General features: G+C 51.4%; 1 non-coding gene across 1 annotated transcript; it reads right to left on the bottom strand.

Moving 5' to 3' along the window:
- Positions 1–13,060: 13,060 nt before the first annotated feature.
- On the bottom strand, positions 13,061–13,143 carry TRNAS-AGA (transfer RNA serine (anticodon AGA)). The gene has a single exon. It is a non-coding gene; the product is annotated as a tRNA-Ser (tRNA).
- Between the last annotated feature and the right edge of the window lie 5,587 nt (positions 13,144–18,730).

Raw genomic sequence — 18,730 nt, 5'->3', positions numbered from 1 at the left:
CTGGCATCAAACCAGAAACTTTCAGATCTTCAATCTAATGCACTCCCAGCTGAGCTACTTTAGCAATGACCATGCCAAACCAGGAAGGCTTAGTACACGAGCCGCAGCACATGCTAGGAAGATTTAAATCTGGATGTCACAACCCAGGAGGCAAGCAGTGGACTTGGCCCCGGAGGGGCAGGCTGGGGTTTCCTATATCCCATTCACTCAAGCCAGCACCTGCCCCCTCCCAAGCTGTCACTGGTGCCCCCAGGTCTGCAGGACAAGAGCAGTGGTTCTCACTGGAACAACTCCACCCACAGCTCGCAGGCTCCTCCCAAGCCTAAAACGGAAAACCATCTTGCCAGAAAGTAGCCCACTAGGACTCACCATTACTACTTTTCCTTCCACCCAGAACCCCGCTTCTTCTTCTGAGTTTCCAGTAGCCATCCCTGGGATGCCAAGGGGCAAGCACAGGATTCTACCTCCCAGCAGCCAACCGCACCTCCACGTGTTCCTCACTCGGAAGGGCAGGTGGGGGCTTCCTGGATCCCAGTTGCTCACACCCAGCCCAACCCCTGCCTCCAAAGCCATCAATCATGCCCCCAGATCGGCCACAAAGAAGAAGTGGCTCTCGCTGCCCCATGAGTGGCAGGGAGCCTCTGAAGCCCATTATTGCACACCCAGCTTGGCCAGAAAAGAGCGCTGGCGCATGCACATGTAAGGGGACTGTTGCCCCCTTACTAACACTCAGTGCGGGTGTTTTGGTTGGCTAGCTCCCAGCACTAAAAGGGGAAGGGTCAATGGGAAATCAGGAGCCTGAGACTGACAGTCCCCAGGAACAATGGGGAGAGGCCAATGCTCCAGATCAGCCTGATTGACAGGGTGGGCAGGCTAATCAGGGAGTCAGGAGGCCAGGGGGGTCCCATCCTCTGTGTGTGAGCTGGAATTGCCTGAGTCAGACAGAGTAGGGCCAAGCCATAGGAGGCAGGTTTGTATAATTTTTGGTGGTGCCCAAAATGGTGGTGTCCCCCCACTCCCGCCCTGTAAGCCGATATAAAATGAAGCTACAACACGTCAACGCCACAAGATTACAAGGGTCAATTAAAAGTGGAAAGTCAGAAGCAGCACTTGCCTGCTTCAATATACAGTATTATATTTTGTTGCACCTGTTGTGATGAAGTGGGAATGTTCTTAATGTTTTCTCTGAATACTGTGTGGGTGCCTCAGTTTCCCCTGCAAGGTGCCAACTGAAGGTGTTGGGGACAAAGAGATCAGGTGGCCTCCTTTTCCGGAAGAGACACAAAGGCCAGAGGAGGGAGTGTCAGTTTGGAGCTGGCTCGGGAAATGGGGAGAGGCCCAGAACTTGAGTCTGGGCTCCCCACCCCACAAGATGGACCTGACTGAGGGGTCCTGTTTTCTGTACCTACAAGCTCTGTTTTAGACTGTGTTCCTGTCGTCTAATAAACCTTCTGTTTTCCCGGCTGGCTGAGAGTCACATCTGACTGCAGAGTTGAAGTGCAGGGCCCTCTAGCTGCCCCAAGACCCGCCTGGGCGGACTCGCTGCAGAAAGCGCACGGTGTGGAAGGGCATGCTGAATGCTCCGAGGTCAGACCCAGGAAGGTGTAAGCTTCTTGCCCTGGAGACAGTATGCTCAGAGAGAGGAGGCTCCCCCAGAGTCCTGACTGGCTTTGAAGGAGTGGTTCCAGAGCATCACAGCATCCCCTTCCACACCATGCGCTTCCCGGAAGTCCGCCCAGGCACTGACATTCCCTCCTCTGGCCTTCGTCTCTTTTCCAGGCATTAGGAGGCCACTTGTTCTCTTTGTTCTCCAACACCTTCAGTTGGCACCTTGCAGGAGAGCGGCCCAGGCCATCAGTTGCCCGGAGGTAGGGTTTCGGCCATTCTCTGTGCAGACACCATCACACTGGCCCTCTAGGGCTCTACAACAATCACACCCCCTTATCCTACCATCTAGATCCTTAAGAACTGCATAGGGGAAACTGAGGCACCCACACAGTATTCAGAGAAAACATTAAGAACATTCCAACCTCGTAACACCTGTATACGACTAGTTATATACTTTAAAGGATGTAAAATAATCAAGTATTGTGCTAAACACAATGATACTCCAAACTGACCACCAACTTTAAGTTATGTGTTTTTCCCCTCAGGTGAGGGCACTGGGGTGGGGCTGGGGATGAGGGGTTCACAGTGCAGGAGGGTGCTCAGGATTGGGGTGCTGGGGGCGCAGGCTCTGGGGTGGGGTGGGGCAGGGCTGGGGATAAGAAACTTGGGGTGCAAACAGGCTGCCCCAGGGCTAGGGCCAGAGAGGACCCCCCCACACACTGGCAGCAGCAAGCTCCGGGGGAGGGACCCCCCACAGCACACTCACTCTGCACCATGGTCACTGCACATGCTCCTAGGGCCTCTCTCAGGTCCAGAAAGCCCATTCACCTCCCCTATGGTGGGTAGCGGGGGGGGGGGGGGTTGCCATAGAATCATAGAATCATAGAAGATCAGGGTTGGAAGGTGCAGGAGCGGTGCCAGGGTTTTTGCCGCCCTAGGTGGCAGTGCTCCTCCTCTGAGCATTCGGCAGCCGGGGTCCTTCTGCTCTGTGTCTTCGGGGCACTTTAGCGGCGGGTCCCGGAGCAGAAGGACCCCCCGCCGCCGAATTTCTGCCGAGGATGGCAAAATGCCGCCCCCCCCAAATCCTGCCACCCTAGGCGACCGCCTAGTGGAAGCGCTGGCCCTGCATGTGTGGCCTCCCCTGCCCCTCACCATAGCCTCACTGGGGATGGGTCTGCCCCTTGCCCAGCGTGGGGCAGGAGTGGGGATTGCAGGGTGGTGGCGGTGGGGGTATCACAAAATTCACCCAAGCCCCAGCTGCTCAGGTCTAGGAAGCCCCCCTCCCCCATCTCCCCTGTGGTGGGTGGGTGGGTGCTGGGGGAGGGGGAAGGGGACTGCCATCACATGTGGCTTCCTTCCTCCCCTGCTGCAGCCTGCTGCCCCTCACGAGGGGTGGGGGGATGGGGCTGCCCCTTGCCCAGCGTTGGGCAGGAGTGGGGGCTGCGGGAGGGGGGGTGGATTACAGGGTCAAACACTCACGGAAGCCCCAGCAGCTGCTCAGGTGAGTGAGATCCACCCTTGGCGTCTCCTCCAGCTGGTTGCCGGGGGGGGAGGAGGGGGGCTGCCAAACACGTGTGTGCCTCCTCCCCCATCCCCCCTCCTGCTGCTCTTGTGCGATAGCCCTTAGGCAGAAGCAGCGGCAAAGCAGAAGCAAGCAAGGGAGAGGCACTGGGCTCTTTTCTTTCAGGCAGGGAAGCTCCGGGGTGGCCTGCGGGGGCCGGGGCCCACTCCAGGCAGGGCCAAGGAAGAAACCCAGCTCCAAATATTGGTGGAGCACAGCCCCCAGCCTTGAATATTCCTGGTGCTCGGGCACCACGAGCCCATATAACCTGCCGCCCCTGGGCCAAGCTAAGGAGAGAGCAGGGGCCCGAGCTAAGCTGCTGGAAGCAGAGCTGCAGCCCAAAAGCCGGACCACAGCCCAGAGAGAGCAGACCTGCCCTGGGAGGACAGCTGCGGCAACCAGAGCCAGAGGGGCCAGACAAGCAGCCCAGGAAGCAGGTCAGAGCTGGGAGCAGAGTCACAGAAGCAGCCTGCAGAGCAGACCTGTCCTGGGGGCAGAGCTGTAGCAACCAGAGCCAGAGAAGCAGCCCAGGGAGCTGAAGGCAGAGCAGCAGCAGCAGCAGCTGCGCTGAGGCAGTGTGGAGCTGGGGCTGGAGCAGTCTGGAGCTGGGTGCGGTGAGCAGCGGGGGAGAGAAGGGGGACCCTGGGCAGTGGGCCCAGCACAGGGAGACACCTCAGCCAAGAGGCTCTGCAGGCCAGACTTGGGGGGGATCGTAAACCCGACGGGGCGGGGGTGATGCTGGGAAGAACGATCCTGCCACCTAGAGCCTGAGAGCATGTGGCCACCGCCAGAGCAAGTGTCCAACCCACAGCATCTCTGCAGCACAGGGCCTGAGAAGGAGGCCTGGGACCTACAAGGAACAGACTGTGAACTGCCCTGATGTTCCAGAGACACTGTTTGTGATGTTCCCTGCCACAAAGTGGGGTGATGTGTTTTCCTTTAACCCTTCCCATTTTTCCTTATTCTTTTTTTAAATTAATTGTTAATTAAACAACTTGTATTTGCTTTAAATTGTATGAAATGATCAGTGGGTCAGGGAGGTGCCCAGTGCAGAGAGAGTACCCCGGAGTGGGGACACCCTAGCCCCTGTCCTGGGTGACGACAGCAGGGTTGGGGGTCGAGCCCCCCAGGAATCCTGGGCCCAGCCTTGTTGGGCAGGGCCGGATTAACTTTTTGTGGGCCCGGCGCCAAACATATTGGTGGGCCCCCATGTGGTTGTGATGAACCCCTTCCAGATATGGTCCTAGCATCACAGCACCATTGATGCCATAGTAAATGTGGTATTGCCGGGATGGGGATGAAAACATTTATTCAAAAACAAAATAAGATATTTGATAGTCGGGGCACAGACTATCCAACAAATTCTTGGACTGCATTGCAGACAACTTTTTATTTCAGAAGGTTGAAAAAGCTACTGGGGGGGGGGGGGAAGCTGTTCTAGACTTGATTTTAACAAATAGGGAGGAACTCATTGAGAATTTGAAAGTAGAAGGCAGCTTGGGTGAAAGTGATCATGAAATCATAGAGATTGCAATTCTAAGGAAGGGTAGAAGGGAGAACAGCAAAATAGAGACAATGGATTTCAGGAAGGCGGATTTTGGTAAGCTCAGAGAGCTGATACGTAAGGTCCCATGGGAATCAAGACTGAGGGGAAAAACAACTGAGGAGAGTTGGCAGTTTTTCAAAGGGACACTATTAAGGGCCCAAAAGCAAGCTATTCCACTGGTTAGGAAAGATAGAAAATGTGGCAAAAGACCACCTTGGCTTAACCACGAGATCTTGCATGATCTAAAAAATAAAAAGGAGTCATATAAAAAATGGAAACTAGGACAGATTACAAACTATGAATATAGGCAAACAACACAGGAATGCAGGGGCAAGATTAGAAAGGCAAAGGCAGAAAATGAGCTCAAACTAGCTACAGGAATAATGGGAAACAAGAAGACTTTTTATCAATACATTAGAAGCAAGAGGAAGACCAAAGACAGGGTAGGCCCACTGCTTAGTGAAGAGGGAGAAACAGTAACAGGAAACTTGGAAATGGCAGAGATGCTTAATGACTTCTTTGTTTCCGTCTTCACTGAGAAGTCTGAAGGAATGCCTAACCTAGTGAATGCTAATGGGAAGGGGGTAGGTTTAGCAGATAAAATAAAAAAAGAACACGTTAAAAATCACTTAGAAAAGTTAGATGCCTGCAAGTCACCAGGGCCTGATGAAATGCATCCTAGAATACTCAAGGAGCTAATAGAGGAGGTATCTGAGCCTCTAGCTATTATCTTTGGAAAATCATGGGAGATGGGAGAGATTCCAGAAGACTGGAAAAGGGCAAATATAGTGCCCATCTATAAAAAGGGAAATAAAAACAACCCAGGAAACTACAGACCAGTTAGTTTAACTTCTGTGCCAGGGAAGATAATGGAGCAAGTAATTAAGGAAATCATCTGCAAACACTTGGAAGGTGGTAAGGTGATAGGGAATAGCCAGCATGGATTTGTAAAGAACAAATCGTGTCAAACCAATCTGATAGCTTTCTTTGATAGGATAACAAGTCTTGTGGATAAGGGAGAAGCTGTGGATGTGGTATACCTAGACTTTAGTAAGGCATTTGATACGGTCTCGCATGATATTCTTATCGATAAACTAGGCAAATACAATTTAGATGGGGCTACTATAAGGTGGGTGCATAACTGGCTGGATAACCATACTCAGAGAGTTGTTATTAATGGTTCCCAATCCTGCTGGAAAGGTATAACAAGTGGGGTTCTGCAGGGGTCTGTTTTGGGACCGGCTCTGTTCAATATCTTCATTAATGACTTAGATATTGGCATAGAAAGTACGCTTATTAAGTTTGCGGATGATACCAAACTGGGAGGGATTGTAACTGCTTTGGAGGACAGGATCATAATTCAAAATGATCTGGACAAATTGGAGAAATGGTCTGACTTAAACAGGATGAAGTTTAACAAAGACAAATGCAAAGTGCTCCACTTAGGAAGGAAAAATCAGATTCACACATACAGAATGGGAAGAGATTGTCTAGGAAGGAGTACGGCAGAAAGGGATCTAGGGGTTATAGTGGACCACAAGCTAAATATGAGTCAACAGTGTGATGCTGTTGCAAAAAAAGCAAACATGATTCTGGGATGTATTAACAGGTTTGCTGTGAGCAAGACACGAGAAGTCATTCTTCCGCTCTACTCTGCTCTGGTTAGGCCTTAGCTGGAGTATTGTGTCCAGTTCTGGGCACCGCATTTCAAGAAAGATGTGGAGAAATTGGAGAGGGTCCAGAGAAGAGCAACAAGAATGATTAAAGGTCTTGAGAACATGACCTATGAAGGAAGGCTGAAAGAATTGGGTTTGTTTAGTTTGGAAAAGAGAAGACTGAGAGGGGACATGATAGCAGTTTTCAGGTATCTAAAAGGGTGTCATAAGGAGGAGGGAGAAAACTTGTTCACCTTAGCCTCTAAGGATAGAACAAGAAGCAATGGGCTTAAACTGCAGCAAGGGAGGTCTAGGTTGGACATTAGGAAAAAGTTCCTAACTGTCAGGTTGGTTAAACACTGGAATAAATTGCCTAGGGAGGTTGTGGAATCTCCATCTCTGGAGATATTTAAGAGTAGGTTAGATAAAAGTCTATCAGGGATGGTCTAGACAGTATTTGGTCCTGCCATGCAGGCAGGGGACTGGACTCGATGACCTCTTGAGGTCCCTTCCAGTCCTAGAATCTATGAATCTATAAGCCAAACTGCGACCTCCACTCAGCCCATAGAGAACAAACTGGGCTAACATCAATGTACTCAGAACAGTGAATTTGGTTTGTGTGGGAGGGGGGTTGTTAGTTTTGTCTTTTTTCTTTAAACACTCAGGGCCTGCTTAGGGCCCTGAACACAAGTGCTTAATTAGCACACTTATGAGCCATATTAAGCCCGGCTGCAGCAGTCAGTGGTGTCGCACCTGCAACTCCCCACCACCACCACCACCTCCTCCACCCAAAGTTATGTTGCTTAAATACATTTTTTGAAAGCTGCATTTTCTACTTTGGTACAATAATGTTTACAAAACTTTGGGGTGGGGTGTGGGGAGGAAAATTGCTGGTGCCCATCTTTTGCAGGGAGAAAGGGCCACTGAAACACACACACTTTACCACAAAGGCCAACACAATCCAGCCTCAAGTTCCTACCCCAATCTTCACACCTGGGCTCTCCTCCCATCCCTCCTACTGTCCCCATCCCACACAACTAACCCCCTAACAAAGGCTCTCCTCAATCTCCCTACTACTGCCCACTCCCTACACACTTTCACCCCAGGGTGGTCACCTCCCTCTCTTCTACTACCCCCCTTCTACACACACACTGAGCCAACCCCCACCTTCAACCCAGACTCTCCCCTCCCTCCCTCCCTCTGCCCCCTGCCACACCAACCGCCACCTTAACACCCTGCTTCTCCTACACCCCCCACACGGAGTCACCGCCAGCTCCCCCATCGCACCTGCAGTTGCCCCACAACTGCCCCGTTCCCCCAAAACTGGGCTGCGCCCCCTCCCTGGAGTGCAGGGAGGTAGTTTCTGGGCATTCGCACTGGCAGGGGGCGTGGCAGCCAGCACTGACAAGTCCTGCTGTCACTGCTCCCCCTGCTCCCAGGCACCACAGACAATCTGTGTGTGGGGGTGCTGAGGAGGTGTGAGGGGAGTGCAGGGTCAGGGCAGGGGCTCAGGGGGCTGGGGGGGTGCAGGGGTTAGGGTGGGCAGGGGGCTAGGGTCGGGGGGTGCTCATGCAGTGGGCTGGAGGGGGTATGCCCCAATTCCAGCCCCTTCCCCTAGGCCTCACCCCGGCTTGTCTTCTCCTCCTCCCCAGAGTGGTGTGCTGCGGCTCGCTCCTCCTTGCCCCCCTCCTGCCTGCAAGCCTGATCCAACTGACAAGCGGGGGGGGGGGGGTAGGAACGTAGCATGCTGAGGAAAGAGGCGGGGGAGAGGCCTCCTCCCGCCTCTTCTTCTTCTTCTCCTCCTCCCCCCCAGACTCGGAGCAGCATGCTGCGGCTCCCTCCTCCCCCCAGCAAGACGTACATAGCACGCTGGGGAAAGGGGCGGGGCAGGAGCCAGGCTGCCGGCAGAGGCTGCCACGGAGCCGCAGCAGCCCGCAGCATCAAGCTCTGACCCCACAGGCGGGGGGGGGCAGAGGAGAGCACGCCGGGGCCCCTTTCGACTGTCGGCCCAGCGCCATGGCACCACTGGCACCATTATAAATCTGGTATTGTTGTTGGGGTTACAAGGCCTCTGCCAGACAGGAGAGTGCAAGGGGAGTCCTTGAGGGCAGGGAGGCCTCTGGGTAAAGGGAGTGGGAGCGAGGACTCAGATCCTTTTGCTAGCCCACTTCACCAGGGTAGTGCAGAAGCCAGGAAAGTTCCCCACAATAGCAGGACCATTCCCCTGCTTACACACACTAGGACTCAGCTTTCCTTGTCTTCCTTCCACCCAGAACCCCTCTTCTTCTCCTGGGCTGCAAATAGCCATCTCTGGGATGCCAAGAGGCAGGCACAGGATTCTACCTCCCAGAAGCCAAACACACCTCCCCAGGCTTTGGCAGAACAAATGGTGGTGCTCTACTATCCCCACTTTGTTGCACAGCTCCTTCCCTGACTTCCTCAGCTTGACTTTCCTCTATGGCCCCATTCCTGTCTTACTTCCTCCTTTTGCAAGTCACGCAAAGGAAGCCAGCAGGAAGTGACGGCCTCTATAGGCCAACTCCAAGGTCAGAGGAGTCCAAGCCACAAGCCTCCAAAAGATGACACGCCTAACTCCTCTAGGTTCTCCAGACTGATGCCAAAGTGCTTTCTCCGCTGATGTCACCACCTTCTGTCATGTGGGGGTTGGAGTTATCCCAGGGATGGGCCAATAGCAGAAGGAGGAGTGTCTTCCTGTTAGGCAAACGTGATAACCACTACACTACAGAAACCCTCTTACAGTGTTCTGCCCCTCCCTTCAAATTCCATCCACTTCACTGGCACTTGCCGTGGCACTCACCAATGGGCAAAAACCTAGAGAAAGTGGTGGCAGCTCTTCGATAGGTCAGCTGGTAGAGCAGAGGACTGGATCCAGTGTTCAGGAAGTTATCCTTATGTCGCCCTTGTGATTCTTGCTTGAAGGAGAGCTGCTTTTTCTTCCCCTTTCTGACAAAGAGCAAGAGAAGAATGAAAAGTCAGGTGGGCCAACTTGGTGCAGAAGCCCATGCTGTCTTTTCCTGCTGCATAGCCTGAAATGAGGGACTCGTGGCAGTTAAAGGCACTGCTGCACTGTCAGAAAACATCCCACCCCTGCACAAAGGGGGATAAAAGAAGCATACCAAAGCCTGGGATTGAGCCAGGTACCTGTAGATCTTCAGTCTAGCACTCACCCAACTGAACTACTTCAGCAGCTGCTTGGCTACTTTTTGGCCTACTGTTTTTCTGTCTGGAATGTTGTTGTCAGCTGTGGCACAGAAAAAGGACATCATTGTGAGCGGCCCATGAAGGCAAGATTAACTTTTGCTTTCCTTGCTCAGCTTTACTTGCTTCCTCGCCCTATTCCTGCCTTAGTTCCTGGGTTACCTGAAGGTTACAAGGGCCCAGTGGTATGAGGAGGAAGTTGGGCAGCTAGACCCTGGTGGCAAAAGTCCTGCCGTCACTTGCCACCTCACTTTCTTCTCCCAGCTTCACATATTGGCCACCAGGGACTGGGAGCCCAGCAGCGCAACAGAAGGTGGTGGACAGAGCCACTCTCACCTTGAAGTTCCGGCTCATTAAACCATATCTTCAATCGATGATGGCCAATGAGAGACCAACATCGCTTGCTATTTTAGCACTTGAAAATGCCATTGGTCAAGCTTTGCATCTCCCTAATGCTGCGCTTCACTTCATGAGGGCAAAGGCGAGAAAAACAACCTTTGAACTAAAGGACTATGGTTAACATTCTAACGCTGTCTCTTACTGTAACACTATTTAATACTGGTCCACCCTGTGTTTGGTGACAGTTTGATTTCTAGATATTAGTACATTTCAGTTACTGTTAAAATTAAAAAGTTTCTATATGCTTAGAGGAAATTAATTTGTTTTATTTGCTTACATATGGCATGAATAAATACATTTGCATGCTAGGATCTGTAAACCTGTATCATCTTTTATATGACAGAGAAAATCATGCATTCAAATTGTGCATCAAAATCATGAAATGAGCTACAAATGCAATGAAAAATAAGATATTCAAAAGTTTAACATATGGGGGGCAGGCACCGAAGACGCGTCTTGCCTGGGGTGCCATTTGTTTTAAGGCAGACCCTGTCAGGGAGAACAGGAGTTAGTTTCACATGCCTATTTTCAGGCTGTAATCTGTGGCAACTTGCTCTGTGGAAGGGATTCTGGTAGCCCAGATTTAGGGCTGGAACAGGTCCCTGATTTAGGGGGTGGCTGCATGGTTTACAACACTCTGATTTCTCAAACAATTTGTATCTCTCAAAGCCTCAGATCTGCATCCCCATAATGCTCCACATTCTATGGAAAGGAGCAGCATCAAGGGTTAGGGATGAGCCATAGGGCACTAATGGGTGGCAGAGGCTTCAGGAGCCCAGAGTGTTTGCCTGGCTGGGGCATTTTGGCTGAGACCTCAGGGACACATTGTGAGGCAGAATCCCAGACATCTATATGAAAGGAGCATAAGGACATAAGAACGGCCAGACTGGGTCAGACTGGGTCCATCTAGCCCAGTATCCTGTCTTCCCATAGTGGCCAAAGCCAGGTGCTTCAGAAGGAATGAACAGAACAAGTAATCATCAAGTGATCTATCCCCTGTCACCCATTCCCATCTCCTGGCAAACAGAGGCTAGGGACACTGTCCCTATCCATCCTGGCTCATAGCCTATCGTCCATGAATTGATTTAGCTAATTTTTTGAATCCTGTTATAGTCTTGGCCTTCACAACTTCCTCTGGCAAGAAGTTCCACCGGTTGACTGTGCATTGTGTGAAAAAATACTTCCTTTTGTTTGTTTTAAACGTGCTGCCTATTAATTTCATTTGGTGACCCCTAGTTCTTGTGTTATGAGAAGGAATAAGTAACACTTCCTTATTTACTTTCTCCACACCAGTCATGATTTTCTAGACCTCTATCATATCCCCCTTAGTCATCTCTTTTCCAAGCTGAAAAGTCCCAGTCTTATTATTCTCGCCTCATATGGCAGACACTCCATACCCCTTTTCTGAACCTTTTCCAATCCCAATACATCTTTTTTAAGATGGGGAGACCATATCTGCATGCAGCATTCAAGATGTGGGCATACCATGGATTTATATAGTGGCAATAAGACTTTCTGTCTTATTATCTATCCCTTTCTTAATGATTCCCAACATTCTGTTTGTTTTTTGACTGCCACTGCACATTGAGTGGATGTTTTCAGAGAACTATCCACAGTGACTCCAAGATCTCTCACTTGAGTTGCAACAGCTGTTTTACATCCCATCATTTTATATGTATAGTTGGGATTATGTTTTCCAAATTACATCACTTTGCATTTATCAACATTGAATTTCCTCTGCCATTTTGTTGCCCTTTCACACAGTTTTGTGAAATCTCTTTTTAACTCCTCACAGTCTGCTTTGGACTTAACTATCCTCAGTAGTTTTGGATCATCTGCAAATTTTGTCACCTCACTTTTTAGCAGATCGTTTATGAATATGTTGAATAGTACTGATCCCAGTACAGACAGCACTATTTACCTGTTTCCATCCTGAAAACTGACCATTTATTCCTACCCTTTGTTTCCTATCTTTTAACCAGTTATTGATCCATGTGAGGACCTTCCAGAGGTGAAAATAAGCCAGTACATTCCAGTATGGCATACCGGCAAGAGCTGGTACACTGTGCTGGACTGGACCAGCTTCCCCAGGCTGGTGATTTAAAGGGCCCAGGGCTCCCTGCAGTGGCCCGAGCCCCGGGCCCTTTAAATTGCCTCCCGAGCCCCACTGCCGGAGCCCCAGGAAGCAAATCACTACCATGCTGCTCTCTCCCGCTCTACGAACACAGAGCAGGGGCAGCGGAAGCTTTCTTACAGTTGGGGGGGAGGGCACCATTGTCTGAACTGTGGTGCTTCCATGACACCCCTTCCCCAAGGACCCACACTCACACCACCTCTCCCCCTGAGGCCACACTCACAGAATGCCTCTTCCCCCCAAGACTCCACCCTTCCCCCCCTCCATCATTAGTCCTAACAGCCGGTAAAGAGTGGGGGGGCCATGGCCCTCTAAACCCCCGTTCCAGCACCCCTGACACAGAGCTAAGCAGGCAGCTGTGTGTGTGTGTGTGTGCGTGTGTGTATATGTGACAGAGACTGCTGTGCTGAACTGAGCCAGTGAGGGAAGTGGGGGCTGATGTCGGGGTTGTCCACCTCCCCCTGCCTCAGGACTGATTGCTTCCAGCAGCTGTCTGAACTTAGAGACAGTGTGCCGAAACACTCACTCTTTCCCAACACACATACTGTCTCTCCCCACACACAAACAGTCTCTACCCCGCCACGCACATTGCAGTTGAAAAGCAGCTGGCAATCTAGTAGGATGCCCATGGAACAATGGGATAGAGAAACCTGCATCATGTGATGCTGTACTGGCCCATGAGGTATTACAAACCTTTCCCAAAACACTCTGCGAACAGTTGCACAGTGGGATAGCTACCCACAGTGCACTGCTTTCTGTGGCAATCCAAGAGCTGCTAGCGTGGATGCGCTCTGGTGACACAAGGGGCATAGTGTGGACATGCAATAGCCATTTAATTAAAACACTTTAACTAAAGCAGCATAACTCTGTGGTGTAGACATAGCCTGAGAGTGAGATAAGACCCAGTTTTATTGAAACTGAAGAACCACAACTTCCATCATAGTTGGCAGGATTTGAACCTGTACAGGGAGACCCCCAATGGATTTCTAGTCCATCGCTTTAACCACTTAGTCACAACTACTTGTTTTATTCATGTGGCTCACTACACTCTAGTTCTGTTCTCACTGAGGGTATGTCTACACTACGGGATTAATCCGAATTTATATAATTCGAATTTGGGAAACAGATTGTATAAATTCGATTGTATGCGGCCACACTAAGCACATTAATTCGGCGGTGTGCGTCCATGTACCGGGGCTAGCGTCGATTTCTGGAGCGTTGCACTGTGGGTAGCTATCCCATAGCTATCCCATAGTTCCCGCAGTCTCCTCCGCCCATTGGAATTCTGGGTTGAGATCCCAATGCCTGATGGGGCCAAAAACATTGTCACGGGTGGTTCTGGGTATATCCTCCCCCCTCTCCAGGAAGCAACGGCAGACAACCGTTTCGCGCCTTTTTCCTGGGTGAACAGTACAGACGCCATACCACGGCAAGCATGGAGCCCGCTCAGCTCAAGACAGCAGTCATGAACATTGTAAATACCTCACGCCTTATTGTGCAGTTTATGCTGAACAAGAACCTGGAAAACCAGGTGGCGAGGAGCAGGCTACAGCAGCGCGGCGACGAGAGTGATGAGGATATAGACATGGAATTCTATCGAACCGCAGGACCCGGTGCTTTGGAGATCATGCTGTTAATGGGGCAGGTTATAGGCATGGAACGCCGATTCTGGGCCCGGGAAACAAGCACAGACTGGTGGGACCGCATAGTGTTGCAGGTGTGGGACGATTCCCAGTGGCTGCGGAACTTTCGCATGCGTAAGGGCACTTTCATGGAACTTTGTGACTTGCTTTCCCCTGCCCTGAAGCGCCAGAATACCAAGATGAGAGCAGCCCTCACAGTTGAGAAGCGAGTGGCAATAGCCCTGTGGAAGCTTGCAACGCCAGACAGCTACCGGTCAGTCGGGAATCAATTTGGAGTGGGCAAATCTACTGTGGGGGCTGCTGTGATGCAAGTAGCCAAAGCAATCACTGAGGTGCTGCTACAAAAGCTAGTGACTCTGGGAGATGTGCAGGTCATAGTGGATGGCTTTGCTGCAATGGGATTCCCTAACTGTGGTGGGGCGATAGATGGAACCCACATCCCTATCTTGGCACCGGAGCACCAGGGTACCCAGTACATAAACCGCAAGGGGTACTTTTCAATGGTGCTGCAAGCACTTGTGGATCACAAGGGACGTTTCACCAACAACAACGCAGGCTGGCCGGGAAGGGTTCATGATGCTTGCGTCTTCAGGAACACTACTCTGTTTAAAGGGCTGCAGCAAGGGACTTACTTCCCGGACCAGAAAATGACAGTTGGGGATGTTGAAATGCCAATAGTTATTCTTGGCGACCCAGCCTACCCCTTAATGCCATGGCTCATGAAGCCATACACAGGCAGCCTGGACAGGAGTCAGGAGCTGTTTAACTACAGGCTGAGCAAGTGCAGAATGGTGGTAGAATGTGCATTTGGCCGTTTAAAAGGTCACTGGCGATCGCTACTGACTCGCTCTGACCTCAGCCAAAGAAATCTCCCCATTGGTATTTCTGCTTGCTGTGTGCTCCACAATCTCTGTGAAAGTAAGGGGGAGACCTTTATGGCAGGGTGGGAGGCTGAGGCAAATCGCCTGGCTGCTGATTACGCGCAGCCAGACACCAGGGCGATTAGAAGAGCACACCAGGAAGCGCTGTGCATCAGAGAAGCTTTGAAAACCAGTTTCATGACTGGCCAGGCTACAGTGTGAAATTTCTGTTTGTTTCTCCCTTCATGAAAACCAGCCCCCTTTATTGACTCATTCATTCTCTGTAAGCAACCCACCCTCCCCGTTCCCCAGCTTTCTTTCAAAGGAAATAAAGTCACTATCATTTAAAAATCATGTATTCTTTATTAAGTGATTATAAACATAGGGAGAGAACCAAGAAGGTAATCTGGGTGAGGTTTGGGAGGAGGATAGGAGGGAAGTAAAAGGCCACTGAACAAATTCAATATAATGACAGCCTTTTGTTTGGGCTGTCCTCTGGGGTGGAGTGGGAGGGTGCACGGAGCCTCCCCCCCCCCGCGTTCTTACACGTCTGGGTGATGGGGATATGGAACATGGTGAGGGGGGAGGGAGATTATACAGCGGCTGCAGCGGCACTCTGTCATCCTGCTGCCGTTCCTGAAGCTCCACCAGACGCCGGAGCATGTCCGTTTGCTCACGCAGCAGCCCCAGCGTTGCAGCCTGCCACCTCTCATCTCGAGCGTCCCTCAAGACCTCACGTTCACTGGCATCTTTCCTAAATTTAGATACAGTGTCCTTCCACTCATTCAAATGAGCTCTTTCATTGCGGGTGGATTCCATTATTTCTGTGAACATGTCGTCTCGCGTCCTCTTTCTACGCCGCCTTATCTGAGATAGCCTTCGGGACGGAGGAGGGAGGTTTGAAAAATTTGCAGCTGCTGGAGGGAGGGTTGAAAAAAAGGAGAGAAGTTTTTAAAATGATACATTTTACAGAACAATGCTTATACTCTTTCATGGTGAAAAACACTATTCACATTACATAGCACATGTGATTTCAGTACAAGGTCGCATTTTCCATCTTAATATTGAGTGCCTGTGGCTTTGGTGTTAGAGATCACAGACGCAGGTCCGGGCAACAGAATTCAGCTTGCAGGCAGCCATGGTAAGCCACTGTCTTCTGGCTTCTGCGCCCTCCTTTCCCACATACCAAGCAAAGCCTGTTGACTGCTGCGGTTTTCCTGTTAACCTTCAGCAGCAGAAAACAAACTAACCCCCCCCCCCATCCAATTCTCTGGGATGATCGCTTTATCCCTCCCCCCACCACGTGGCAGGTATCAGGGAAGATCCCTGCAGAAACCAAACTAACCCCCCCGCCCCCCCTCCCGCCATGAATTCCCTGGGATGATCAATGTACCCCTCCCCCGACCGCGTGGCTGGTAACAGGGAAGATCCCTGCTAGCCAAACGCGAAAAGCTCAGGGCCAATTCACCCCCCTGTGCTTGGCTAACTGCAGGGAAGGATTTCTTTTCAGCCACAGGCAAACAGCCCAGTAGGAACGGCCACCTCTGTCCCCTTAATTAAGTTCCCGTATTTCAACCAGGTTACCATGAGCGATATCACTCTCCTGAGGATTACACAGCAAGATAAAGAACGGATGTTGCTTGAATGCCAGCAAACACCGGGACCATACGCTGCCAGGCTTTGTCAGGCAATGATACCAGATTACTTGCTGCAAGCATGGCGTGGTCAAGTGTCCTACCATGGAGGACGGAATAAGGCTGCACTGCCCAGAAACCTTGTGGCAAGGCTTTTGGAGTACCTCCAGGAGAGCTTCATGGAGATGTCCCTGGAGGATTTCCGCTCCATCCCCAGACACGTTAACAGACTTTTCCAGTAGCTGTACTGGCCGCGAATGCATCCCAAGTCCTCAGGGCAAATTAATCATTAAAAAACGCTTGCTTTTAAACCATGTTTTATATTTTAAAAGGTAAACTCACCTGAGGTCCCTTCCATGGGGTCAGGGTCTTGGCTACTGGCTTGGGAGGCTTGGGAGGGTACTTCAGTCAGGCTGAGAAAAAGATCCTGGCTGTTGGGGAGAACGGAGTGCTGGGTGCTCTCTGCAAGCTCCTCCTCCTCCTCCTCCTCCTCCTCTTCCCCATCCGCAGAATCCTCAGGTGTAGGTGATGAGACTATCCCCGACCCGGAATCCACGGTCACAGGTGGGGTAGTGGTGGCGGCCCCCCCCTAGAATTGCATGCAGCTCGGCGTAGAAGCGGCATGTCCGCGACTCTGACCCGGAGCGACCGTTTGCCTCCTTTGTTTTTTGATAGGCTTGTCTGAGCTCCTTGACTTTCAGGCGGCACTGATCTGAGTCCCTATTGTGGCCTCTCTCCATCATGCCCTTGGAGATTTTTTCAAAAGTTTTGGCATTTCGTCTTTTCGAACGAAGTTCTGCTAGCACTGAATCCTCTCCCCATATAGCGATCAGATCCAGTACCTCCCGTACGGTCCATGCTGGTGCTCTTTTTCGATTATCAGCCTGCATGGTTACCTGTGCTGATGAGCTGAGCTATCTGTGGTCACCTGTGCTCGCCACGCTGGGCAAACAGGAAATGAAATTCAAATTTTCCTGGGGCTTTTCCTGTCTACCTGGCCAGTGCATGCGAGTTCAGATTGCTGTCCAGAGCGGTCTCAATGGTGCACTCTGAGACAGCTCCCGGAGGCCAATACCATTGAATTGCGGCCACACTAACCCTAATTCGAAATGACAAAATCGATTTTGGCGCTACTCCGCTCGTCGGGGTGGAGTACAGAAATCGATTTTAAGAGCCCTTTATTTCGAAATAAATGGCTCCGTTGTGTGGACGGGTGCAGGGTTAATTCGATTTAACGCTGCTAAATCCGAATTAAAGTCATAGTGTAGACCAGGCCTGAGTGATCAATTCAAATTGTTTCCTCAGACCAGCTTCCACAGCACACTCACTGCTGTGCCATTGTGTAAGTGTGTCCATGGCTGAACTGCAAGAATTCCTGCTCATTTCCCTTCTGGCTGGAGCATGACGAGAGTGTATTTTTGGTTAATGACGTTGATGTAGATTGTTGTCCATTTCCTGCCCTGATAATTCAGACAGTCCCTTTCCCATCATATCGCCAGCACATCAGTGATTAGCAGGGGGCAGGTTTTCTCTGGGGCACTGAGCTTTGCCAGGGGGTTGGTGGCTCCTTTCTTTCCTCTCCCCGGAGTAAACTCAGCTTTTTATTCCATCCTTGAAGTTTCATGGAATAATAACAGCAGCATGAAGAAAGAGGTGGGCTGGGCAGTGCTGGGCGGGTCTCAGGGGAGGGGTCAGAGAGGTGTTGGTGGTGGGCAGGTCAGGGGAGGGGTCAGAGAGTTGCAAGCGGCAGGTTGGGTGGGTCTCTGGGGAGGGGGCAGAGAGGTGGGGCAGTGGGCAGCGTGGGTCTCAGGGGAGGGGGTAGAGAGGTGCGAGAAGTGGGCAGGGTGGGTCTCAGGGGAGGGAGAGAGAGGTGTGGGTGGTGGGCAGATCTTAGGGTAGGGGGTGGAGAGGCACGAGCAGCAGGCGAGGAGGCCTTGGGGGAGGAGAGGAGCGAGTGAAAGGCAGACCAGCAGGCCTCAGCCAAAAAGGAAGAGTGGGGATGGGAAGTGGCCAAACGGGAGAGCACAGGTGGGGCCTCAGAGGGAGGAGAATGAGTGAAGGGGGTGGAGTGGGGGGGCAGCACCATGGTCTGGGCACCAATGCCCCCCCCCCACTTCTAGGGAGCTTTCAGCGCTTGCGCCCAGCCTCCCCAACTACAAGAGTCGCGGGCCACCTATTCTTTGCGTCTTCACTAACCCAGCACCTCCCCAAGCTATGTTGGTGGGCAAAGCCCTCCTGTTGACACAGCGCTATCTACACCGGGGTTAGGTTGATATATTTGCATTGCTTAGGGAGGTAAATTTTTTACACCCCTGAGTAATGTAGTTACACCGACCTAATTTTGTAGCGTAGACCTGTCCAAAGAATCACACACAGACATTGGGAGCAAAACTTCACCTGCTCCTCTGCTTTACAGAATCCAAACACAAGCAATGCTTGTCAGGCCCAGATGGAGATTGTCAGAGAGTCAG

The sequence above is a fragment of the Emys orbicularis genome, chromosome 15 (genome assembly GCF_028017835.1).
Source record: "Emys orbicularis isolate rEmyOrb1 chromosome 15, rEmyOrb1.hap1, whole genome shotgun sequence".
Taxonomy (NCBI): domain Eukaryota; kingdom Metazoa; phylum Chordata; order Testudines; family Emydidae; genus Emys; species Emys orbicularis.
This window is presented reverse-complemented; position numbering and strand designations above follow the sequence as displayed.